Source organism: Adiantum capillus-veneris, chromosome 28, assembly GCF_014529385.1.
Source record: "Adiantum capillus-veneris isolate H3 chromosome 28, ASM1452938v2, whole genome shotgun sequence".
In the NCBI taxonomy this organism is placed as follows: domain Eukaryota; kingdom Viridiplantae; phylum Streptophyta; class Polypodiopsida; order Polypodiales; family Pteridaceae; genus Adiantum; species Adiantum capillus-veneris.
The window spans coordinates 12,360,661-12,388,144 of NC_140958.1; the positions used below are offsets into that span (position 1 = coordinate 12,360,661).

Consider the following 27,484-nt stretch of genomic DNA (forward strand, 5'->3'; position numbering starts at 1 on the left):
GTTTCAGCTCACTTTTTTTGTGGAAGAGAGTACTCGGTGTCGTGCAGCTCCGGTTCCATGATGAGAATATTACCAGAAGGATGCACATTGTGCTTGATTGAAGTCTACTTGATTATTTATCAATGATCATGGCTTCATAACAAGCTAGTTTTAAGCTTTATGTATGCCAGATGCGGCTTTAAAGGACCAACAGATGCCTTGATAATGCAAAAAAGGAGTGTGCTTGACGTGATCATAGATGGGAGTTTATGATCGATAACTGCAATGCTTGAAGTGCTTTACCGGCGTGTCTTTACGACTTGTCCATTGGAGCTACGGTAAAGAAGTTATAGCAGTTTGAAGTTTCAGTCAATTGCAGATCCATAACGGATTGGGAAACTGTAGCTGAGGAGATAGAAATGAAATGAATGCATGGGCATGAAGTGCTCACTTTGTGGAGCACGTCGGTTTTTTTAGATCAACGTTCGGAGTTCTAGTTGCCAAGATATTGGCCGTTGAAGATTCACAGGGGGCTAGTTTTGTACCAGTTTGGTTGTCTCGGTCAGGGTGCCATCTGGGATTTTTGAGCTTCAGCCAGGTTTTGGAATGCAGTAGAATAAGTGATGGAGGGGAATCTTGTCCATAATGTCATCACTTGCAGTGCATTGGTAGCTGGGTATGCTCGGTAGGCAAAAATGTAGCCCTGCACTGCTTTGGTCAACATTTATGGAAGCTCGGTAAAGTTTTAACCGAATGCGAAGAGAAGGCCTTTTGCCAAATGCAATCACCTATACGTGCATCTTAGAAGCATGTGGCATTATTCGAGATACTGGTATGGATAGTAAAATTCACGAAGATATTGTTAGTCAAGGACTGTTGGAGGGAGATGTCGTGCTTGGCAATGCTTTGATATTCACTTGCAGTAGGCAATGCTTTGCCTGATAGTGCATACCAAATGTGGTGCCCTACAAGGGCTAAGAGCCCCCCACCACACGAGAACGGCCACTCATGGGGTGGCCACCAAATTAAGGGTTCGGTTTGTGTGTGAAAATAAAGGGGAAAAAAGCGTGAGCAGGCAACGCAGGCAGCGAGGGAGAAAGGAGAGGCTCGCGCAAGCTGGGAGATAGCTTGGGTGAGCGCGAGGAAGAAGAAAATTATACCCAACTCTCCATGGCGCCCATTTTGACACCGCTCGTGTCGGATTTGGTGAAGGTCAGGGACTTGAGCCAAGGTCTCCGACTGGACCAGTGTGGACTGGGGATCCATATTATGGTTAGGTCTAAGAGCTCGACTATATATAGGGTGGTAAGGTGGTGGATCTAGCCTCTCAGTCTCCTAGGTCTTATAACACCAGCACGTTTCCACAACAGCATTTGTGTCAAGAGGATCACAATTCTTCTAAAAAGTTAACACATTTTTGGATTGCCAAATATCTCTCAATACACTAGCTCTTACTATGCATATGTCAATCAAAAGATCCAAACTGTCAATGTGTCTAGAGCCCATAGAAAGGATCATCTAAAGAAGGGAGTTCTTAAATGTGTGTAAACCCTCTTGTAGATTGTGCCCATAAAGACTCTGATTTTTGAATATCCCTATAACACGTGCATGAGGGATTCATTCACATGCTTGCACTTGACACAAGTACCTTTGGCTAAACCTGTAGCTTTATCTTTATCTCTGATTGGGATGAGACCAAAAAGAACTCTCCAAAGGAAGGCTTTGTCTCTCTCTTCACATTATCCCGAGTGGTCAATAACTTCTGTATTCTCAATGCAAAGATTATGACCAAGTAGGTAGACTTGTGGATAGTGGGAAAGAGGAAAGGCGTTTGCATGAGAGAGAAGCATGGAGACAAGCACACGGAGAAAGGAGGGCACTACCAGTGCTTGGACACCTTGCATGTTTCCCAAATCTCATTAGTGCGGAGTGGATTCACGAGAGAATGACCGAAGCAAAAGTGCGCGAAAAAGACATCAACAATATATTTTGTTGCCAAGGGCAGCAGGCTATGAACTAGTTTAGTTTTAAAAGAGCACGGCCAGCTCATTAAGAAAATTATATACATGCCACAAATGAGCCTGATGCATAGAGCAAAGCACAGATGGTGATGGTAAGGCGAGTGACGGTGCAACTTCCGCAACAAAGTACACATAATTTCTTTTCCAAAGAGCATGACTGGTTCATAAGGAAATTACATACTATACATACCACTGATGCATGCATTACTAGCTCTTTTCATCTCCAAACATTTCTTTACTAGGACTATCTCCCAAAGAGGATAACCACAGCTGTCATCAGTGTAGAGAAGAGCATAGGAGCAGAGTACATTAATTGGTGAAGCTGCCGAGGGGAGTGGGTTCATAACGTCGGGGACGGGCTTTTTACGTCGCGCGGGTCGGGCTCAGGAAGCCCTGCGCACACTACAGCAAGAAAAAGAAGAAGAAGAAGAAGATGCAGCGCGCAGTACACCATCGCCAGCACCTGCTTCTTCTTCGACATGCTGCTGCTGCTGCTCTCTCTCTCTCTCTCTCTCTCTCTCTCTCTCTCTCTCGCGCGCGCGCGCCGTTTTCACACTTGACTTGACCCGGCAAGACTACTAGACTCGCCAGAATCTTTCAGCACGCTGAGGCACGCACTCTTCAGGAAAAACACTCAAATCATTTGTGTCGTCTCTGCCATACAAAATTCCTTAGTTTCTGTATTTTTCTGTCTGAGAATATAACTACCATATCTTTTTGGCTTGGCCCAACCGGGTAGGCGTTAGAGCTGAGTCGCACCTACCTCGTGCGAGTGGGGTGAAGACGTTTACCATCTTTAGAGAATCCTGATTTTGCACCTGAAACGTACAAACCTTGCTATAGTCTCACTAGCACAACGGAAAAGGTAGAGATTAAGCTAATTTTTAGGAGAGGAAATCATCTCCTCATTCTCGACAGCATCTCACCAATGAGAATGTGTTATCTCAGCTCCTTACTCGCAGAGAAAACGAGCCTTCCACTATGCTGCCCCTAGGTGCGACCTGGTTCATGCCAAATGCCTCCCTTTCCCCCACTGCCCCCACTCGCACTCTGTGCAACTCAACTCTTAGTGATGTCTCCTCTTTTTGCTAATGAAACAATTAAGAAAACCTTATATTTAAAATCACGAGGGTTGCCATCATAAGTGATAAAATCATGAGGCCTGAGGGAAAAAAAGACCTTCAAGCTCACTTAGCAAGAGCGCTGAGCGTGGAGGACGAAGGAGTGAATGGTTGTACGGGTGCCAATCCCTCCTCATCAAGTCATCATCTCTCTTCCCTTTGCAGTATCTAGCATGTGCTACTTGGCCTGGCATCCTTCTTCCCCCTTCCCCCTCCCCTCTGAGGAGGAGGGCCATGGAACTCCAAGACGCTTTACACAATGGTCTAGTGAATGGTGGTGTTCAACCCCTAGTGCACATGCCCCCAATCAGGTCGATACGCTTTGGAGGAGCTACATCTGTCAACTTTGTTCCTAACCCTCTGTTTCAAAACAAGCCGCTAATGTTGTCGGAACCAACAAATCTTGGAGGGTTCCATGCTGCTAACCTCCCAATGACAACCATGAGTGGTCTCCCTCCTATGCTTCTATGGCGGCGTTGCCTTCTAGCGGTGCTCTCCCTAACAAAGGAACTAATGGAGGAAATCTCTTCTCCTCGATGCAACTAGCTCTGGCTCAACTCTCTGCTTGTCCTCCCGCTCAGTCTCCCTCTTGTCTTTAGGTGCAAGGTAACCCTCCTATTTTGTATTTCTCTGAAACTGAGGGTTTTAATTTTTAGGAATTTAGGACGTGAGGCTCCCCCTCAACCTCAAACTAACAATAGACCTACTAGCCCCTATCTGCACCTCAGAGGAAGAAGTTGACCTTGAAGAAGACAAGAAACATACAAGTGAAGGGGTGACCATCCATGTAAAGGAGTTGGAAGCCTAGCACTCTCAGCTTCAGGACAAGGTTATGATTGGACTCCGCCATGGAGTAAGGCCATCCTTGGAGACCCTCAAACCACCCTCAAATACTGGATTTCCCAACAATGGGAGAACAAAAACATCAAAGTGGTACAAGTACAATATTTACGTAACAATTATTATATGTTCTTCTTTGAGACTGCCAATGCAGCTTTGTAGATTGTTAGCTAGGGTTAGTGGATAATAAGAAACACCCCTCTATCAATTTTCAATTGGTACCCTAGATTCAATCCTAGGGGGCCTAAACCTGTCAAAGTCCTGTCTGGGTAGACTTCCCGGATCTCCCTGTAGACCTGTACCCTTGGCTGAAAGACATTGGTTCATGTTTGGGGAAGGTCATGGGACAAAAGGAGGGTATAAATCCCAAATGGGACACCCAACTCTTCATTGAGGTATATTTGGATATTGAGCTAAAACATAGTATTCCTCTAAGGGACTCTACTGGAAAATCTTTGCACCTTCAGAGGGCTATCTACAAAAACCTTCCCAATGCATGCTTCCATTGCATGAAGCAAGGCCACTTCATAAAAGACTGCCCAGATCTCAAACCCCTACCCACTCAAGAAGAGAGCTCCAAACCCTCTTCTGAAGGCTATCAAACTGTCTCCAAGAAAAACTCTGTGAAAGGGAATAAAGGCACCAAAAACTCTACCAGGTTGAAAAATATTGGAAAATGTTTTTGATCCTTTCAGCTATGACGTCCCTGAGGAGCAACAAGAACAGCCAAGCCAAGAAACTGCAAATCAGAAGGAGGAGGACAATTTGAAATCCCCTACCAATACCCAAGAGAAGCACCTTAAACCTAATGCAGAAACCCCTAGACCCCTTGAAAGCCTAACTGAAAAAACAAGAGGATTTTCCTCCTCTTCTTCTTCTAAAGATGAAGGAGAAACTATCCCTAACTCACAAGCAACTGCCTGCAGGCTTGAAGATATAGAGGATGAACAACTTGCACAGCAGCTTGAGGAACAGGACCAAGCTTTCAAGAACCAGTCTACTACCGCCCCTGACTAGTCAGTATATTTCTTGATGACACAGGAAAAAGAAGAAAGACTCCCAATGCCTAAACTTGGCAAATCAAAAAGAAAAGAGGAGAATTCAAAGGATCCAAATAAAGCTTCAGTGTCCCTTGCTAAACCCTCCAAAAATAGCAAGAAATGAAGTACCCTAATTTGAAAGGCTTTACTTTGAACTTGTAAAGGCTTAACATAGCCCATCAGAGCCCAAACCATTAAAAACTGGATGATGGGTTCTAATTTTCAGGATAACTTTTTTGCCTTATAAGAGATCAAAACTATTGGCCCTCGGTTGATGACTAACCTGCAAAGACTTGGAAGTAACTACACTTGGTACAATATAGAACATCCACATGGTAGAGGGGGCACAACTATTGCCGTATCTAATCAGTATAATCATTGTCTCTCTTAGGTGAGCAAAGCAAGTGATGGAAACTATTGGCCCTCAGTTGATGACTAACCTGCAAAAAATTGGTAGTAACTACGCTTGGTACAATATAGAACATCCACATGGTAGAGGGGGCACAACAATTGCCATATCTAATCAGTACTATTGGCCCTCAGTTGATGAATAACCTGCAAATTAAAGACTTGGAAGTAACTACACTTGGTACAATATAGAACATCCACATGGTAGAGGAGGCACAACTATTTCCATATCTAATCAGTATAATCATTGTCTCTCTCAGGTGAGCAAAGCAAGTAATGGAAGTTGGATTGTTGTTTCTTTGTCAAGTCCTTTTAACTATATAATCATTTCTGTTTCTGCCTCTAATTTCACTTTTGAAAGGAATATATTGTGGCAAGATTTGACTAACCTACACAAACCTTGCATCTTGTTGGGTGATTTTAACACGGTTGAAGATATCACTGATAGATGGGGTAAAAAAGGACAAGTTTTTAAGGGCTCAGAGAAGGACTCCTAGTTCAACATAGTTAGTTCACAATGCCTCATGGATATTTTTGTAGACACAAGGACCACTTGGTCTAACAAAGAATCCCGTGTGACTGCTACAAGGTTGCTAGACTAGACATGGTGTACATGTCCTTGGACCTACTGTGCAAGACCATTTGCAGGCCATAAGCTACTTCAAAGACCCTTTCCTTCTAATGTTAGATCATATGCCTATGTTGGTGGAATTGCAAAGAGAGGAATGCATGTTCATATCTGGGTGGTCCCACATGGATCAAAATTTGTTTGGTATACAAGTTGCTGAACTGAAAATCAAAGGTATTTTTAAAAATACTTTCACTCAGCATTCTTCTACTTTTAAAGCTTGGGATGTAGCTGTCAAGGAAACTCAAAACATTATGGGAGTATGATGATAAGGGCCCAGATAGAGGAGCTAGAATCCTTTACTCCTCCCAATTGCTCTCCCCCTCGTAGATCTTAAAGAAAATTTGAAGCAGAAAAAACTACTACCGCTAGGGCTTCCATCCATTGGACAAGAGGTTACTGGGCTAGGAAGATTGACAGACCAGATACAAATATGTTTGCCTCACCATTAAAAAAAAATATTCCTTTTTTGAAGGATACTTCAGGCACAATGGTGTCTACACACTTAGAGAATCTAAAAGTGGAAAAAAATTACTATATGAATATTTTGTCAAACCCCCTCAAAGAAGGGCCGACCACAATGATGCCAAGGCTAAAATAGCTAGAATAAGGGAAAAACTATACCCTAACATACGGCCAAAGTCTTTGATCAGCCCATCATAGAGGGAGAACTTAGAGAAACTTAAGGCATAGTGGTGTCTACACACTTAGAGAATTTAAAAGTGGCAAAAAATTACTATATGAATATTTTCTCAAACTCCCCTCAAAGAGAAGGGTTGGCCAAAATGCTGCCAAGGCTAAAATATCAAGAATAAGGGGGGAAATTGTACCTCAACATATGGCTAAAGTCTTTGATCAGCCCATCATAGAGGGGGAACTTAGAGAAACTATTCTCTCACTCAAGGCAGGGAAATCACCTGGCATGGATGGTATACCTAGTGATTTTTTTCATCAATACCATGAAGTCCTAGTCCATGCGAGGTGTGTCCCTATTGTCGATAAAGTGATGACCTTGCTGTCATTAGAGGCTGGTATCACAAGACCAGGGCTCCAGAAAACTTCTTCCCTAAAAATTGGTCAAACCTGTATATGAGAGAACCTGGAGGCTTTTTGAAGAAATTTGATAATATCTTGGAAAAAAGATGGAATAAGCAGCACTACAAGTATTCATGTTTTGTCTCTTTAATATAGATAAGAGAAATCAGCTTTTCCAAAAGGATTCCCTAGTTCATAAGGAAACATGTTTTGTCTCTTGTAGCATTTAGTACTAGTACGTCCCACGAGGATAACCAGAGATGTCAAAAACATAGAAAGTGTAGAGCACTGTACATATGGTGAGACGAAGATGCCCAAGAAAGTGAAGGCACAATGTCACATAGCACATCATTTCTTTTCCAAAGAGCATGACTAATTCATAAGGAAATTACATAAATAAGCTTGATGCATAGGGGGCTATCCGCTCGTTTTACCTCCGAACATTTAGTACATGATAAGCCCAAGGAGGATAACCAGAGATGTAATCGGTGTAGAAAAAAGTAGAGCGAAGCACGTGTGGTGAGACAAGCATGTGACAATGAGTGATGCACATTTTGCAATGCATTGCACATGATTTATTTTCCAAAATGCATGAATAATTCATAAGGAATTATAGACAAAGCACAAATAACCTTGATGGATCAAGCAAAGGACAGACCCACGGGGAAAACTGCCGAGGGTGCAACTTCTTTTTTTGACACGGGTTGTCTAGCTGAACCAACAATCTTCTTCACTCCTTTTTGGCTCTACAAATAAATGTTTAATACATTTGTGAACCACGAGGGGAACTTAATCTTTGGAAACTACAATGAAATATGAATACACATATTGTAGATCAGGTCATGTTGATGATTCACCTACAACATGGAATATTAAATAGTGCTCAGAACTTGTGCCTCTAAATACCAAATACTTATCCCTGCTATATTTTGCTAGCAATATATATAGAATGATCTAAATATTACCATGACTAACTCTCAAAGAGTAGGACTAGCTTATGAGGAAATTACATACATGCCACAAATGAGCTTGGTGCATAGAGCAAAGCACAGATGATGACGGTGAGGCGAGTGATGATGCAACTTCTGCAACAAATTACACATAATGTCTTTTCCAAATATCATGACTGGTTCATAAGGAAATTACATAATATACATATCATTGATGCATGCATTACTAGCTGGGGGCCGGGGACTGGGCTCTTTTCATCTGCAAACATTTCTTCAAAGTACTAGGACAGTCTCCCAAAGAGGATAACCATAGATGTCATCGGTGTAGAAAAGAGAATAGGAGCAGAGTACATTTGGTGAGAGGAAGCTACCGAGGGGAGTGAGTCCATAATTTGACGGCCAGCATCGTACACGTCCCGAGGGTTGGGAAGGTGCTTTAAGGCCGGCGGAAGCTCCTCTACTGGGTCCTTAGGGAGCCCTGTGCACACTACAACAACAACAACAAGATGATGAACCGTGCAGTACACCATCACCAGTACCTGCTTCCTCTTTGACATGCTGATGCTCTCTCTCTCTCTCTCTCTCTCTCTCTCTCTCTCTCTCTCTCTCTCTCTCTCTCTCTCTCTCTCTCTCTCTCTCTCTGTCTCTCTGTCTCTGTCTCTCTCTCTCTACGCTAGGGCAGTTGTGCAACTGATGAGAGGGCTGCAAGATTCATAGACCAATTCTCGAATCCCACAGACTGGACGCTTGAAAGTTGAGTGTTGACCCGGAAAGACGTCTTGACTCGAGTCCACTTAACCTGTGAACTTGAGTACTATAGAGAAGATAGAGTGAGAAAAGAGACGAAGAGAGAGTAGACAGAGAGATGGAGATAGATAAGGGAGAGAAGTGTATGAGAGAAGGGAAAGGGGAACTGACACCAAGTAGAGGGGGAAATTAAAATTTGAATTGCACACTCAACTGCACTATAAAAATACAATGGGGAGTCCCTTTTATAGGCATGGATAAGGCATATAGCAGTTGTAGGGATAAGTTTTCATTGGTGAGGTTTGAACTCCATTGCTTAGGTGTAAAGTGCAATGCATTTTCCACATCCCCCCTCAAACCAAAACCATAGCAGAAAGCATAGAGAATTTGCGAGGAAACCCCCCCTCAAATGAGAATACAAAAATAAAACCATGCTGAAATACAAGCTATGTTATTGAAGATGAAGCTATGGAGCTTCCAAACTAGCTTTTGTTGAGCAAAGAATATGTTTTTTAGGAGGAATTGCCTTTGTAGGGAAATTTGTGACATTCTCTGTGGTAGAGATGTATTTGAGGTGGATGAATTTGTCTTCTACTAGCTCCTTGATGAAGTGATACGTGAGCTTGATGTGCTTTGTGCACTCGGTAAGCTGAGGACTCTTTGTTGTTGCAATTGTTGACTGATTGTCACAGTGTAGAATGATTGGAGGAGTGGCACATGGAATGGGTAGTTCTTCTAGGATTTGGTGAAGCCACAATGTTTCACGAGAAGCGAGGGGTGTTGCTACATACTCTTCCTCGGTAGATGATAGAGCAAGAGAAGTCTGGCGCTTGCTTCGCCCCCACCACATGCAAGAAGAAATACATGCCTAGAGATGCTATGCATATTCGGGTCTTGCCTGAGCTAGTCGACATCAACAAAACCTTTGAGTTGCAGTGGTGATAAGTGTTGCTGAAGATAATAGGTGAGAGAATGATGGCAAGTGTGATGTAAGTAACGTAGTGATCTCTTGGCAGGGAGACCATGGAATTTGTGAGGTGCCTTCATATGGTGATATAATACATGAACAGTAAAGCTAATGTTAAGCCTTGTGCATGAAATGAGATACCTTTGCTGGCCAATTAAGCGAGCATAGGGAAAGCTTGATATAGTATAAGTATCATTAGAAGATGTTGGAAGAGATGTGAAGAGTTTATGCTTGACAAGGAGAGGGGTGGAGGTTTGTGCATTAGAAGAGAGAAGACCATACTCACCCAATATGTCTACAATATATTTCCACTGTGAGAGCTTGATGAATTTTCCATTTGGATCCCTGTTGACCTCTATGCCCAAGAAGTAGGTCATAGGGCCGTTGTCATGCACGGGGAATTCTTCTTTGAACTTTCCACAACATGTGAGACATATGTTTCATCACTTGAAACAATGATAGAGATGTCATCGACATACACACCAATGATTGCTTACCCATGAAAGAGAGTGTGATAGAATAAATTGGGGTCAAAAGTGCATTGAACCCGTCCCCATTTGATTAGAAAAGAATGAAAGCACTTGAACCATTGTCGTGAAGACTGCTTAAGGCCGTATATAGGCTTATTTACCTTGAATACATAGATAGTGGGATCATCACAATAGAAATAGGGCGATTGAGCCATACAAATGACTTTATCTAGCCATCCATGTAGAAAGGTAGTGTGAATGTCAATGTGATGAAGAGGAATGTCAAAGAATGCGGCTAATGCAATAAGTATGCAAAATGATGTGATGCCCATTACGGGAGAGTAAGTATCGGTGAAATTTGTACCATGTTGTTCCGTATAGCCCTTTGCGACAAGCCTTGCTTTGTAGCATTCAACAAAACTGTTGGGGTGATGCTTTTTCTTGAATCCATTGGCAACCGATGACATTGGCGTCGTCTGGCCTTGGAATGATAGTCCAAGTATGAGCTTCTTCATGTGCTTGAAGCTATTCTTTCATGGCTTCAATCCAATGTTCGTCTTCGGGAGAGGCAATGGCATCTTCTACAGAGAGCATGTTCTCCTCGAGCAGGTCGGGGACATGAATAGAGAGGTCCTCCTCTTCTTGAATCAAGAATGAGGAGAAGGATGTAGCTTCATAGATAGCTTTGAGAGAGCGGTGTCGAGGGCGAAGGGGAGGTGAAATCCCTTCATCATCCATAGGGGTTGATTCAGAGGGTTGATTAGAGTCTTTGAGGGCTGAGGATGAAGATGAAATGTCGATGGGAGTGATAGTCTTTCTACCAGGAGTAGAAGTTGGCGGAGGTGAGTATAATGATGAAACCATTATAGGTGTGTGTGTCATGCTTGGAGGCGATAAAGGAGGAGTTGAGGGGATGAAATGAGGACTGTTTTGAGGCGTTTTTGAATGAGGTAGGGGGCTGAGATTATGTGTAGCTGCTGGAGGAGCTAGAGATGGCTTGAAGAGAAGCTCATGAAGGAGAGAGTTGGTTGAGACAGAGGTCTGAAATGGTGTGTTTGTGTAGCCTTCTTGTAGCGATTGTGATTGCAAATCAGAGGGTGTGGCCATTCCATGAAGTGGTGTAAGGTGATAGAAATCCAAGGTGAGCAATGGTGTGTGTGTGTGTGGGCGTCGACTTGCAAATTTTGCTAGCTTTTTGTTTATGACAGCATTCGATTTTAAGCTTGTTGAATTTTTAATGTGATCTAAAGTGTTTAAGTGGGTGTTCACACCATTAGGTGATTTTATGTTCACACCACTAACTTGAGTGATTGCGGGAAAAAGCATACAAGGTGAAACTGGTGTAGGCAGAAGAGGCTTATTTGGTGATGATAATGGAGTGTCAAAATGATGATCTGTGGAGTGACCAAGGAGAAGAAACTCACAGAATATTATTGACCTTGAGAAAATAAACCGTTGGGTTGTTGAATCATATAGGTGATACGCCTTGATGCCATGTGGCTCGCCATAACCGCAAAATGTTGTGTTGATGCTCTTCGGGGAAAATTTAGGATTATGACCAGTGAGCAAAGGATATGTCGGGCAACCAAAAATTCTAAGATGTAGTATGTTGGGAGGGTGATTATACCATAATTGGTAAGGGGTTTTGTGCAGATTAGCTAATGAGAGAACTTAGTTTTGAATGTAAGTTGCAGTAGCTATGGCTTCTTTCCAGTAAGTGAGAGGAAGTCGATCGAGGGCTAGCATTGAGTGGGCAGCTTTGACCAATGTGCGATTCTTGCGCTCGGTGACTCCATTATGCTAAGGGTGATCCACAATTATAAATCCCATCGAATATCGTGTGATACACAGTATTGTTGAAAATCATTGCTTTTTGTGCGCGTATGTCGCACGTGTCAATGCAAGGAACTTGCCGATACACCGGTGCGAGCCACAAATGGCTCCAAGCACACAACAAGCTTAAACTAGTAAGCTGAAAGAAGGCGATGGTGTTTCACTCACCGCTCTACGCTTGCTTCGTGGAGGATTCCTCGCCCCGAAGAAGAAGGAGCCGCCGCTTCGCCGCGCTCAACCGCTTCGCTGCCGCCGTGCCGTCGTCGCAATGCTCTCTCTCTCTCTCTCTCTCTCTCTCTCTCTCTCTCTCTCTCTCACACACACACACACACACACACACACACACACACACAAGGAGATGAAGAAGAAGAAGATGGAGATGGAGCAAGAGCACTCTTCTATTGCACAAATGAGAGAATCAGTGAATTTTAGGTTTAGTTGACTTTTATATGAGCTCGCCCCATTCACACTTGGGCACCCATGCTTAGCCAACTAATCCCTTGAATGTTCCAGTTAGAGTGCGCCTCTCATCGGCGATCACTCTTACCCTTTTCCTATTGGACCGACAAGCCCGGTACCTGACTCTACCAAATAAATAATACAATGTCCTCCGTACGTTACAATGTCCATCGTAGGTGATAGGGTGTCCGTGAGCTGTGAGGGTAGGTGATAGGGTGTCCATGAGCCATGAGGGTTAACATGCCTCCCTTCCTGATGTAGATTCCGTCCTCGGAAGCTATTGAGTTGAAGCTCGTTCGTCGAGGTGGAAGAGCATTTGAGATGAATGTCCTTGGCCTTCTTCAGTCACTGCAAAATCAAACAACATTGGCACAGTAATTGCATTCTCATAAGCGATTAAAAAGCATATGCAGTTTTAGGCAGACAAATTGATTGGTAACAGGATTTTAAACACTTTGTCAGCAATAAACATTAAATTGCAATATAATCAAATGCATAAACAGATATCAAGGTAAAAAATTAAACAAGTCTGGGGTCGTTAATTTAACGGTCGAAAGGCACTAGAGATCGACTATTAGTACCATGGGTAAGCTTCTTAATTTTCTCTGGTCAATTAAGTTGTTTAATCGCGAGAGCCAAGTATTTCATGTTCGAGGGCTGACTAGAGGCTATACCTAGAAGACCTTGTAGTTAAGCTACGATAAAAGGAATTTCTCATGAAATCATCGCCTGACTGATTACCTTTTCTTTGAACCCCCAAAGTCTTTTCACAGTGATTCAATTTTGATGTGTGTGCTTATTTTGTATACGTTGGGTTTTTTGCTTTTCAAGGAAAAGCGCCCACACTGGGAACCTCTAGGGCTCTAGTACCATAGGCGATACATGTGAGTGGAGTACCCAATCAAGCTGAGATTTCTCTTCCAGCTTCAGATTTTACATTGTGGCACTTTGATTTTTTGTTTGTTCATTTTCATCATTTTAATTTTGTAACTTTGGGGGGTCATATAACACTGATACACCTCCCCAGGCTCATCACACAAGTAAACTCCCTTTATAATACTTAAGCTAAAGGTCAATAGGGACTAAGCCCACTAGAAATCCCTAGTACATTTCACACATTTAGGTGGATTCTCCCAGGGACTGCAGCTCGGTACTTGGGCCTATCAGGTTGGTTTGGACGTCTCCCGAGCAGTAGATTGCTACCCTTCTCCTGTCTATCAGGAGAAAGCTACTACATTGGAGATCAGTGCGACTTTCTTTGGCTGACAGAGTAGTAGTGGTCAACCAGGTGTTGTTGGGGATTATGTGGTACATCACTTCTTGTTGGATCTTCTCGAGTTCTTGTATCAGCTAGGTAGAGTGGCTTATCAGGAACTTCCTTTGGTCAAGACGTGACACTCAGATAGCTTGAGCCCAAGTGGCTTGGCAGGTCATCACTCTTCCTTGTTCACAGGGAGGCCTTGGGATCATTGACCCAGCACTGCAGAGCAGATCCCTTGTTGGTAAGTTCATCGTCAGAGGAATTCTTCCAGGTGAGGAGCACTAGAAGTCCCACTTGCTGCAAGAAAAGTAAGAAAACGTGGCGTTGGATTCCTAAAAAACTATTGGAAGCCCAAGGCTACTATAAAGGAAATGATCAAATCTGGGTGCCAAAACGTAGATTGTGTTCTTACTTGTCACCTGACCCATGTGAGCCCAATCCAGTAGCTCCAAAACGAATCAACGATCGCGGAAAGAAAAAAATCACGGAATGCGACACACCCGCTCCAGAGCTAGTTTGGGTACCAAAGAAAGAACGATTTGTTCCACCTAGCCCAGGAACAGGGAAAGAAAATGAAGCTTCTTGCTCTTCATGTAGTCCTATACAGAAATAGAAGCTTCGACACAACCTCCACCTACCATTGTACATATCCATACAAGCAAGAAAGAGTTTACACCTCCCGTTGTAAGTTCACCACCTACAACGATGTTGCAAATAAAATCATGGGAGAGTACCTTACCACCCTTGCAACTAGATGAAACGCATAGAGCGGTCGAAAACTATTGGTTAAAGCCTTCACCTATAGCAACTTGGAACAACTGGTTTCAAAGGGTGACGAGCACATTTCAAACGGTATGATCTACCCAAGGAAGGGGGGAGTGTTTGCTGACAATCACCATTCACTCACTCCCCTCTCAACCTTCCTCCCTGACCTCTCAATATCCGAATCTTAGGGAATGTATATATAAAGCCTTATACTCACAAAAAACAAAAATAATAAAGAGCAAGAGCACTTACCAAACGAGTATGCACAATAAAAGTCAAAACATTGACCCAGACCTACACATTCACATCCGGTACACTGAAACAAAGACCTATGTCATCAAACATCTTTGATCCTCATCATTGGATGGAGGGTAGGTAAGATTAGTACGATAGGAGTGTTTCCATTTTAGAGTTGAGTGATTAGCAAAGTTCCTTTTTTCCCACTGATGTGCCTCCTAGAGGTATTCTTTGTGTTTCCTAGCGTGTACAGGAACGTGTTGCTGTGGTTAGGATTTGGACCTTCATGGGATCTTTTTCTCGTTCACACTTCAAATCAAGTGCTACCATCAACACAAACAGGTGTTTCTTGTCCATTAGAATTGCCCCTTATCTTTTTGCATCCATGTTTGTCTGCTTTAATTTTGATTGGTAGCAAATATTCAATGCATTTGCTTAGTATCAAACATTAAATTCAATGTAATTTTTTGTCATAATCACTTGTCTAGATTTAAAAATCAAGCAGTCTGACTAAGCTAGTTTCACATCATCTTTTTTGGAGGAGGCTACCTATCAAGCCACTCGTGTTCTTGAGTTGGTTCATGCAGATCTAGCGGATTCAATGGAGGTGGACTCACTTGGCGGCTCCAAATATTTTCTATTACTAGTGAATGATTTCTCTCTCAAAACTTGGAATTGTTTTCTTTCCAGGAAGTCTGATGATTTATCTAACTTCAAGATTTGGATTGGTCAAGTGGAGAATCAAACAAGATCAAAGGTTTCATCTCACACGATTGACAATGGAAGAAAGTTTCTACCATTTGACGACTTCCTCACTTCTAAAGGTATTCAAGGAAAACCATAGCTAACGTTTCTAGGATCCTTCAATGGGAGATATTGTTCTCTCTGCTTGATTTTATGAGTCTAAGTCTTGGTCTGGATGATGTTGCATCTTTATCTAACCTAGTGATCCATTCAACATACCGGAGCCTCTCTTTGCACCCTCTCTCCCTTCCACTACACCTAGTGTGTCTTCTCCATCGACTACCACACATGTTTCTATTCCTCCCTCTACTACATCTATCTGGATTCTCTATGTACCATCCTCTCCCTACCTCTACTACTGTTGATGATACAATATCTTCGAGTGTACCAACACTAGTTATAACTTTTATCTCCTCCACAAGATTAAAAAATGAATATTAGGATATTCTCCCAACACAATACATCTGAGTTGTTGCAGCTCAAGCCACAAAATTTCTTGGTGATAGAAAATCTTCACCACAATCATGATTGGTCAGGCAATAGGTTTATAAGTATCTACTTGGTACTACTTCCAACGACTCTTATCTCCTTGGTTGATAGGTTGCACCAAACATAACTAGAGCAATAATATTGATTAACCTTAGCAACTAATACATGGGCAGCTTGCAAGCCCGAGTTGATGCAATGATGAGCACTCAGGAACTGATGTGATGGTCAACAACCTTCCTTCGCCTACAGAGGAAAACCCATCAATTGTTGACAATCAACGGTAGCAGTAGAGCAATGCTGCACACGTTTTGCTTTGTTTCTATTTTTTGTGTGCTTCATTGATGTGATAACCTGTCGATTGCTCAACTTCCTTTGACATATCACCTTTCAATTTCAGCCTTAATTTTATTTACTTAAAGTTCCTAGCTAAGATTCACACGCAGTGACCTTGACATCAGTGGAACTCTCTCCGTATCTACTGACCTCTATTTTTGTTTACTTCCAAGTCTTCAATAATCAAGTTTCAAGCAGGTTGCTGAGAGAGAGGGTGCATGATGGTGCGACCATGCACATGATAGGACAGCGTGTACATAGTACATCGATTTTCATTATCACCAGTACCAATGTGTTTTTTCTATAATAACGAGGAGTTGGTAGCACGTAAAACTTCTCGAGGAAGCTATCGGCGGGCACACGCCATGAGGTAAACAGGTGCGTCAGATGACGTTGGAGAGGGGGAATGGGGGAACACACCCAGCACAAACAAAAGGGCCTCTCTATAGCTCAGGGTATTCAAAGCACCCCTATCCTCTCAGAAAACACCTTCAAAGAAACACTTAACACTAGCAGACCACCACCTGCTCAATTGCCACTACTCACACACTCTACCAATCACCACACAAGATACACCTACTACCACTGCCTGTCTCCACCCTTACACACGCACACAACCACTCAATCTCACTCTCTCACTCAAAACACCATCGGTCCGGGGTGGGCACACACTTCCACACAGCCGGCACCGAGGAGGAACATGAAAGTATGAGAAAGAGAAGGGGGGAAGGATAAATGGAATCTCTCCCCACATTTCCGTTGTAGTGGGAGGCCATAACTTCTACAAATAAACCCCAAATTTGTTGGATTTTGGGGATTTAGAACCTACTTTCTAAGATCTTTCCAATGATATGTTGGTTGATAGGGTTTTGACAAAGCGTTTATGTACTTCACTGGACTGCCCACTTTGGACAAGAGGGGCAAAGTCACACCTCCTTATAGGGCCCCTTTGAGAGTCCAAATTTTCCCTAGTGTCAAATGGACATGTTCTTCTGACTACAACCATGGGGAATAGATTTTTAGAGAGCACACAAACTTATGTCCTCAATTCAGTACGCCAGAGAAGCTACTTTGAAAGATAAGGATGGTGAAACCGTGAAAGTTCGGGTCACTATAGATATGATCAATCAATTCTTATTGTTTCCACTAGGTGACCACTACTTGCTCCTAAAGGTGAAAGCTATAGACAATGACAAAGCTTTTGTCAAGTAGCAAGGGCATAAGTTTACATACAAGGATATGGTATACTCAGAGATAGAATTGCTGTTGCATCTCATCTCATAGCATCTGAAGGTCCAAAAGCCACCTAAATACATCAAGCCCAACCTTGACATTGTTTTAGTGATGTCCTTTGGGCTATCGGAGCAAAGGATGATTTGATATGGGAGCTTACATACTATAATATCTAGTGGAAGTGAATCTCAAGAATAGTGATTAAAAAAATACCTACATGAATGGTGGACCTGTGTTAATAACGAGAATCGTGTACCAAGAATTGGGGATGATTGATGAGCTACCCCTGGCCGAATTGTAGTTGGATTTACTACAAAAGTCCAAGCATGTTGTGAGACCAGTGGTGGCAGGGCCCTCAATAGTTCAACCACCCAAGAAAGCAGTTGGATAGAGCTCTAGAAGAAAAAAATCTGATAGTGAGGAGATGGAATCAGATGTAAAGCTTAACAGAGAAATCAATACAAGGAACAAGAACACTCCATCAGAATACTAGACCTCTAAAGAGGAAGAGGATGATGATGAAAAGGAGTAATACACACTCCATCGAGTGCACCTAAAAAGAAGATCTACTGAGAATAGAGATCAAATACCTATCTCTCAGACACAAAGGTCAATGGAAGCCACACAAGCACAAAGAGAGAAACTCCGTAGGAAAATAGCATTGGAGAAAAAGTAAAGGGGAGTTGAGGCAGATGACGAAGGAGAAAACAAAGATAAACGATTGGAGAACTGAAAGACAAAAAGTTTAGAAAAAATCAAGAAATATAAGAGAAGAACTACTAAAGATAACTTGGAAATTGCCGACAAAATGTGGCAACAAATTCAAAGGGAGCTCAAGCGCGGAAAGCCACTCGAAGGGAACAACAGGAGTCTAAAAGGCAACGAGTGGATGATTTGGAATCATTTGATGCATCCTCAAAATCATAGAAAGAGGATTCTAATATTAATCCACCCCTCTCAAACCAACCGACCACTCCTCCTCCAGCTCAAGAATCTACTAAACAAGCTGCAAAAAAAAGAGACTGACAAAAAAAAGGTAGAAGTGCAAGAGAAAAAATAAAAACAAGTGCTAAGGAGTCCACCCACAATTGAGGACACGACAAAGATGAAGGACAAAGAAGAGAAGAAGTTGGGCCCCACCGAAGTAATAGAACAAGCACAAGAAAAGATGAAAGAGGAGACACAAAACAAAAATGAAGAAGCAAGCACCTCTGGCAAACCGCACACATCAGATAAGAAGTCGTTGTCTCCCCTCGCACAAGCATTCATAGAAGATGGTACATTCATTTGACATTGATAAATACCTTGAGCATATCAAACTACAAATCCAATGTCGAAGGGCTCTCAACAACCTCAGAGAGTTCGATCTAGAAGAAACCAAGGCAGAAGCAGCATAGTAAAGACTAGGAAGGGGGGAATGTTGGCAGTCGAAATAGACAAACCAACCATACGGGCACCCTTCAAGTTGACCCCTTCATTTTTTAGCCCAAACTTTTGATATCTATTATTTTTCAAAAAGCCCTTGTAATCATATGAGATTCTTTGATTTTATTAAGATCATCTTGAGTCTATCTGTGACACATTTGAGCTGTAAAGTTTGTAATTGAGTCTGAGCCTAGTAAAGGCGACCACCAGCCAAGACAACCCTAGGTATAAAACTTATTTTGTAAAGTGGGAAAGGGACACCCTTATCATTATCAATTTTTTGAGTTTTGAAGTGTATGATTGAGAGTGCCTACTCTCATGAGACTTGTAATCCTCATATCTTGAGCTCTAGTAATCACATTTCAATTTCTAAACTTGCATTGTGTTCCTTGTCCATTGTTCTTTCATTCAAGTATATTCATTGTTGATTTTGATGTGATTTGTGACTACATGTTGGTGCTACCAAAGTTGGTATGTGCATGGAAGTGATCTATGCCAAGCTGTGAGTGCTAATAGAGATGCTGGACAAAGGGTTGAAGCAGGTACAAATGTCCTGGGAATGTCAGTACAAGGGTCCTACGAGGCAAGGCCCAACCTAGGGGGTCAGGGACCTAGGCCAAGGGCCTGGACTGGACTGGTGTGGACTGCGGATCTGCTTAGGGAAAGAGCTAGGAGCTAGGCCTATATAAAGGGTGGTAGGGAGGGGGATCCTATGTCTTAGTCTCCTAGGTCTTACATTGGTATCAGAGCTAGGGCAGAGGAAAGCTATGGAGGAGGGAAGGAGAAGGGTCGATTGGCTGCTTGCAGGATTGCATGTCCTCTGTGTGTGTGTGTGTGTGTGTGTGTGTGTGGTCGTCAATCCGTCATGGCGTGTGCAACTGTGCTTGAAAATCCGAGGGAGCCAAGGTTGAAGACCCGCATGCATGGGGGCTTGTGCCGAGGAGGCAGGCAAGATCGAGCTGCATGAAACCCCATGGGGTTGGGATCTCCAGGGTCGCAGTGCCCCTGCAAGTGAAATACGACATAGGCAGGGCCCGGGTTCGCCATGGACAGGAAGCTGTCCTCGGGTTTCTGCTCGCTACGCCGTGCGCCATCGCCATGGGTGATTTTTCCCCTTATTTTCAAATTTGGGCGCCCATGTTTAGGCACCCTTCCTTACTAAGGGCCAAGCCTCGCCACAGATTTGCAGAGATCCGTGCATGCAAGGGTGTGCGATTTTTTTTGGCCTCGGATGCAGATCCAATGGAAGCTCACATGCACGTGCTAGCTTGCATGTGTTAACCTTGCCCTAACCATGCAGCACAAAACAAGTTTTGAAAGCTTGACTTCTTGAAAATGGTTCGAGCTTCGAAAATCGAGCAGAGACGTTTCGATATACACCATCGCGCTTGTTCAATCAACAAGGTGCTTGTGCTTGCCAACATCGGGCAAGGTTCTGAGCAAGGCTGCAAGGCAAAGCCAATGATTTGGAAGAGATTACCGCCGGTAGAGGATTTTGAAGCTCTCTTCCATGCCAAATTGTACACGTCTCTCGGATTTCAAAGAATGTTGTCGGTACCAAGGCGGATAAAGGTCATGCTAGCATTCGCAATTAGGAAGCCAATGGCAAGGAGCAATCCCGACAAAGAGATTACGACAAGGATCACGTTATTGATTGATTTGAGACGCATTGATTGAGGTAAATTAAGAGTGTTGTTATCAAAATTGTGTGTGCGCAAGGCTTATTACAAATATGCAGAACCAAGCAAGGCTGCAATCGGCAAGGATACAACCTACAGCAGGTCGAGGCATGTGCTTACTAAGGTATGCATAGTTTTTCTTTTTTTGGTTTGATCGACATGATTTTTCAAACTATGTTGTATATTTGTATCATGCAACAACAGTGAGTGCACTTTAAGAACTCCAAACACAAGCACGGCTTGTGACAGTTCTCATAAGCACTCGTATTTTGTTGCATATATTGATGCTAAGGGCCGGTGATTGCTTGAATACACACAGTCTTGACCAGCACCATGGCTCGTCCAAGGTTACATTTTGATTCAAAGGCAAGGCCCAGGGCCAATTTTTTAGTATCTCAAGGAGACAGGCACGGCCTATTTCTGGACTTGTTGAAGGCAGCAAGTTGCTCGGCATGGCCGACTCCTTGTCTTTGTTTTGACAAGTTGATTAATTTCAATTGAAATTTATTGACACGGTCGATTACTTTTGTCATGATATCTGCCGCCATATCGGTTGGCTCTCAACAAAAACATATTTATGTGAAGCAAGGCTTCAATTTACGACTCTTCTTTTGAGATTTTTTCCCGTTTGGGGTATGCTATAAGCACACACCTTTGGGGAACTTTTCCATATGCCTGCATGATATTTTTGGCCAACTCTCTTGCACAACAAAGATGGTTATGATCTACATTGAGCGAGTTTTCCTTCTGACATCTCCAGACAACTCGTTACAGCAGGATGACCAGGTTAGACCATGTTCAGTATTGTTTATTTTTCCATGTTTATACATTTACATTGGCAACTAATGCTTTTGTGCAAAGCAACGTTTTTTGACAATTTTACATGAAGAAAGGCTTCTACCTTGTGCCAAGATACTGTCCCATGACTTGGAATCACGGGTAGTGGCACACAAGTTTGAAAAACTGGAAAAATAGGGAATATCACCTCACACAATCCCTACCAGTTTAGACTGTGCACGGCACTGATGGTTTTGGTTCTCACGTTTGAGGCCATCACTTTTGCCAAGGGCTTAAAATTTTGTATGCACAGCATGCTAGCTGGGTGGATTCCATTCTACCGCCTCAAGAAACATGCTTCTGCTATAACACCAAACACTTTATCAAGGACAAGATAAGTTCTGGCTTGTTTACCATGCTTGTTGGTTGCTGTCAACACACAACAACACTAAAAGGAACCTAAAATTTGGACTTGTTTTACAGGCAAAGTGCCAATGCTAACTCATTCTCATACAATCACGACCCCTGCAGGGTAGGTAGGTCAAGACGTGTTTGTGTTTTTCTCGTTCTCTCTCTTTCGAAGAATAAGGAAAACTTTCTAAGAAGCTCTTTGATACATGTTTTTCTTGTGAGTCAGTTTGAGCCAAGGTGCTTGGCCAAGATGCCATTCACATTAGTCTTCATCGGTTCACCGATTGAACACTAATTGCCAAAAGGGCTAGGAGCCACACACACTGGCTAAGAGTCATTGTCAGATCTCGGGTATGACCCAACTATTGGCATTCCTTGGGTGATTGTTCTTAAGATCGAACAGATCTACCCACTAGACTACACAACAACGTTAATGGACAAGCAAGCATCTTGTCATTACGGATGTTTATGGTGTCATTTCTGCACGACATAGTTTTAGTCCGACACTCGAGTCGAGTTTTTGATAACCATAAACTCAACTCAGCTGATTTCTACCACGGATTTTAGATGCAACATACCATTGCAACAACATGGCTGTCCATAAGAGCTACACTTTCCACTTATGTGGATCTTCTGCACTCTCGTTAGCACTACGAGTGTCTATGGACGCATTGTTTTGGGGTGAGACCTCGCGGGTGCTTTCTAAATCACCCAATCGTCATGGAGGATCACAGTTTGATCTATTCTCGTTATACTTTCAAGAAAAGCAGTCCGCAATATACCACGCAATAACATATGAATTCAACTTCTAAAGTTGATTCCACTCATTCTGTACACGGTTTCCTATGTTGGTTTTCGTTACCTGATAGTCGAGCAGTTTCTACAAAGGATCTTACCAAGAGGTTTGACTACGTCGATTCTAATCGAAGGGTTTGGATTGCAAAGGCAACACCCAGGGTTTTCGGTGCAATGTTGCTTGTTTTTTCACAAGTGGACGACGTGCTCCTCTGTATTTGAATACGGGTGAGTGAACCTTTAGTTCAATCTCCAGGTACGCATCTATTGATTTGGTGTTATTCCAGTTTTTAGTATGCATTGCTTGGGTTTCTCAAGTCATTTAAATATGCTTGAATATTTCAGGGCCATGCCAAGGGTATGTCGAAACAAGTATTTTGGGCCGTAATGTCCAATGTACATTATGCTGTTATGAATCCACTTGTAGGATTCGATTTGGCACATGTTGTCACATGGGATACAACATGGTCTAGGGACTCAAGGAGTTTGGTTTAGCTAGTGTGGAGAAATGAATGAGGGTCCCTCTCACTCTTGTCGTGGAGTGTTTAGAGTTACCTCCACACACACAAGTACATCTTGTACTTGTAAGATGTTCTTTTTTTCAGACATCCTTAGTTGAGACATATTCCACATGTGGCAAATATGAGTCTCTGGGATTGACACCGGCGCCCACTATTTCAAATATGTGTCACGACAAAGTCCCTAGGTGCTGGTCACATCTGTTTTCTAGACCATTTTTAACATGACGTATCAGGAGAAATTTCGGCTGCCAGAAATTGTCGGATACTTAGAATGGCTTGTTAAGGTACAAGTGCTGCTAAACAGCATTACAGATGGTTGTTTTACATATAGAAAGGCTATGAGTTGTTAATGAAAAAGTTTCATTGTTTGTACCTAGCAGTGATCACTGTTTCACCTTCTATTATGGTTCAGACGTTTTAGCAAGGCTTGCAAAAGATTTCAACTGAAAGTATTTACTTTCTTTTCAGAAATATTTACAATCCTCTTTGATGTGCGCTAAGTGCATCACATTTGCCAAAAGTTGAAGGCAAGGATCACCATGGATATACAGGTTTGGATATGTTCTTTGCTAAATGCATGCACACTAGGTGTTATGGGCCCTAGTGTTTGGCAAAGGCTGATTTGGAACGGCATGCATATTCCTCAAGTTGTTGCTTATGAAGCATTTTACACTCTATGTGCAGTATCTCTAGGAGATTACTTTTGGGTCTACTAATCCCCAATAGAGGTCATGGCTCAGTTTGAGTGTTTGTGGATTTTTCAAGTTAACCATGATGGTTATTCCGGACATTGTTGATTCCTCAACAACGTTACACGATATTGTGATTCCCATTTACCAGTCATGTGGGATGACTGTCTGTAAAACATAAGGAGACACACCTCAATACTATCAGTTATCCAAGGGGATAGGCAGATTACAAAGTGTAATCTTGGGCTAAAGGATATGCAAAGTGCGTACATTAGCACCAACCATATCCAATTAATAAGAATTTATTGCTCTATTTGGTGTTTACTTACTATTAGTTAAAGCATGTTTGCGACTAGGTTTAGTCTCTTCATGTATAAGTCAGGTTCTCAACTTTGAACATTAGTTATGGTTGTTTATTGATGAAATTTGAGAACAAGTCAAGGACTTAAACTTGGCTGATGAGTTACGTCAGCAAGTCACTTCCAAGGAAACTAAAAAAAGTTACAAACTTTAGACTGGAACATGTGTTTTCTGTTATGATCTAATGTGTTATCTAAGTAAATGAATGCTATCCATCTATGACGATTCATGCATTCTTGTATTCTATAGGCTAGGATAAAGGTTTGTTATTGCATGCACACTAGGTGTTATAGGCCCTAGTGTTTAACACTCTTTTGTCTAAGGCGGCATGAGACTACATCTCTAGTTGTTTCAAGGACGAAACCTCTCTTTTGATGGAAGGAGTAAATCATCAATCATTCCTGTAACTTAAGTTATGAGCATGTTATAAAAAAAGGTTTGTATTTTGCAACTTAAGAAAGGACAATAGACATGCTAAGAGCATAAACTTGCTACGAGCATAAAATATAGGTGGCTACACCATTCAGAGGTGCTAAGAGCATACATTTAGGATATTCTAAATAATATATGCACATTACAACTCTTGATATGATTCTTATGGTACGGTTTTAAGATGATTTGACCAGGCTACCGTCAAGTCTATTGCTTTACAACTTTTGTGAAAACTTATTCTTTTTACTCTAGTTTTTGAGGACGATAACTCTTCCTCAAGGGGGGAGTAATGTCAGGACAAGGGTCCTATGGGGAAAGGACCAACCTAGGGGGTCAGGGACCTAGGCCAAGGGCCTGGACTAGACCAGTATGGAGGACTGGGGATCCGCTTAGGGCAAGAGCTAGGAGATAGGTCTATATAAAGGGCGGTAGGGAGGAGGATCCTACGTCTTAGTCTCCTAGGTCTTACGGGGCAGGCAAGTGCTAGTGGAAGTGTATGTCTGATGGTGTTGTTTTAGGCCAAGATGGCTCCAAAAAGGGCCAATTGGGATGAAAAGTGAAGTTACTTGAAGTGCTATGTTTGTGTCCTAGAATTTAGTGTTCGAGAAGTTGTGCAAGATGGTCCACACGGCTCATCCAACAGAGCTATAGAGCCCAAGATATTTGAGTTTGAAGGTAGAATGAGCCAATTTTAGTGGAGGATAGATGTATAGTGCTTGAATTATGGAGTCTGATTGTCTTTTCAGATCGGCAATTTGAGTCACAAATATCAAGATACAAGGCTTTGAACTTTTTTGGGGGGATAGGTCTGGGGTCGGTTTGACTGCTTGATAAATCATGCCATCTGGTGTTTCTTGGAACTTTCCAAAGTTTAAGAAGGTAGGGTACATCATTTGAAGTGCGCAGGAACTAACGGTGAGTCAAGCGGAGTCATGGTGGTCAAGTTGTGCCAGTCAGAAGTTAGGAGATAGTTGCCCGAGGAGAGGTGTCAGATGTTTTTTCCATTTTTGGCAGCCTCAATTGGAGGGCCCAATATCCTTTCTACATTCACCTCACTTTCGACACTTCTCGATGCATGGAAAGAAAAACAATAATGTACATATTGTGATATATGCTAAAGCCGCTACTATGATTATGTATCTGGGGAGTCGTGGCCCTAGGTATTGCATTGTTGAATGCTTTTCCATTTGGTAACATGCTTAATTTGGTTTGACAATGTACATACTCCATGCATTTTATAGTGGCACACTCATCTCGCCTACAAAGGTTGATGTGGATAAAAACTACCTAAAGTAGCAACTCACAGACACCATTGCAAAATTGTATGGAAAGTGATCCAAAATGGAATAGTGATGAAAAATGATGCATATCTATGATATTTTTTCTCATTCAAGTGATCCCACAAATTTAGGGATTTTTATGACTCCGTTTGGGATTTTTCACATCAAAAGTGGCCTTTTTTTGGGTCAAAAATGAGCTGAAATGACCTAGTTTTGGTCCAATTTGGAAAAATGGTCCAAAATTTGACACATCAGCTGAAAATGCCTGGGGGAAGAGAGAGAGGGATGATTTTTAGTGAAAAAACCTATAATTTTTCACTACTGTGCAATTGCTTCCATGGTTGCTCAATCTATGTGTAGTGCATTCCCACCTCTTCGCAATCTTGTATGTGAGCTTGTGAGGGAGTGAATTATGGTTTCCCCTTATCAAAATGGTGTGTGGGATTCAATATAGAAGCTCTTAAGTCTCTAAAAAATTAGAAAATGGTCACCGTGAAGGTGGAAGCTCGTGTTTTTCTTTCAACTGTTTGAAGTTACGACTATGTAATTGGGGGCGAGGCTACATGTTTCAATGAAAGAGGTTTGGGTTTTGAATGAAAATTGTGCTTCTATGAGAATTGAAGTTTCATGGCTGAAAGTTTAGTGTTATTAATTTTTATTTTTAAGTAAAATTGGATGTGAATTCGTGATTCTTTCATCACGAACTCGTCTACGAAAACACGCAATTTCCACCACAATAGGCGAGAGGGTTTGTGACTATCTTGTCACGAACGCTCTTAGTTTTTAAGTCATCTTTAGAAATAAAGTTGGTGATTGTCCATAAAATCCTTTTGTTAGAGTATTTGTGAATCTTATCACGAACTCCCACAACCAAAGGTTTTGCACTTTCCCAGCTAGACCGCACACATCCTAGCATTCTAGTGAACCCTACGCAAAACATCTAGGGTGGGGGTTCAAAAAGTTGTTTTCAAAGGTTTAAATACAAATCATTTAATCTATGGATTATCAAGAGCAACAAGGCATGCATTTTGAGCAAGGCACAATGAAAATGTTTCAAGCGTTCGCTATGTTTATGCAGCAACAACAGGCTGTAGAAAGTAGGGAGGTGTCAACAACCAAAGACCTTCAAGCTATTGTGAACAAAATGAACCAATTTGAAGGGAAAGATGTCACAAATTTTCTTTGTGGTTATGTAAAGGAGATGGAACTACAACAAAGGTGGACATGATTTGTAGTTTTGAGCTTGTTGTGGTCCACGGGATTAAAGATCATGTAAGGGGAATTAGAGAGGAGCAGGGAGGATATTGGGAGCAATTCAAATTATCCCTAAAGGAGTAATACTTCATGGAGGAATGTGAAAGGGTTACAAAAGGGAACTTCTTGGAATGGGTTGCACAACTAAAAGAAGGATTTTTCATCACCAAACCGTTGAGAGAGTTTGAGCGGCGCTATGCTCAGCTGTCGGGAATAGAGCGAGCTACTTTGGATAGTGAAAAGACTAAAATGTTCCTTCAAGTTACAGGTCATGAGATCCAAGAAAAGTTAGAGCTACGTC

The 27,484-nt window shown here is 42.2% G+C and overlaps 1 pseudogene; it reads left to right on the forward strand.

Annotated features, from left to right (window-relative positions):
* The first annotated feature begins 3,228 nt into the window (after positions 1 to 3,228).
* LOC147420065 (uncharacterized) lies at positions 3,229 to 3,862 on the forward strand (annotated as a pseudogene).
* Positions 3,863 to 27,484: the final 23,622 nt, after the last annotated feature.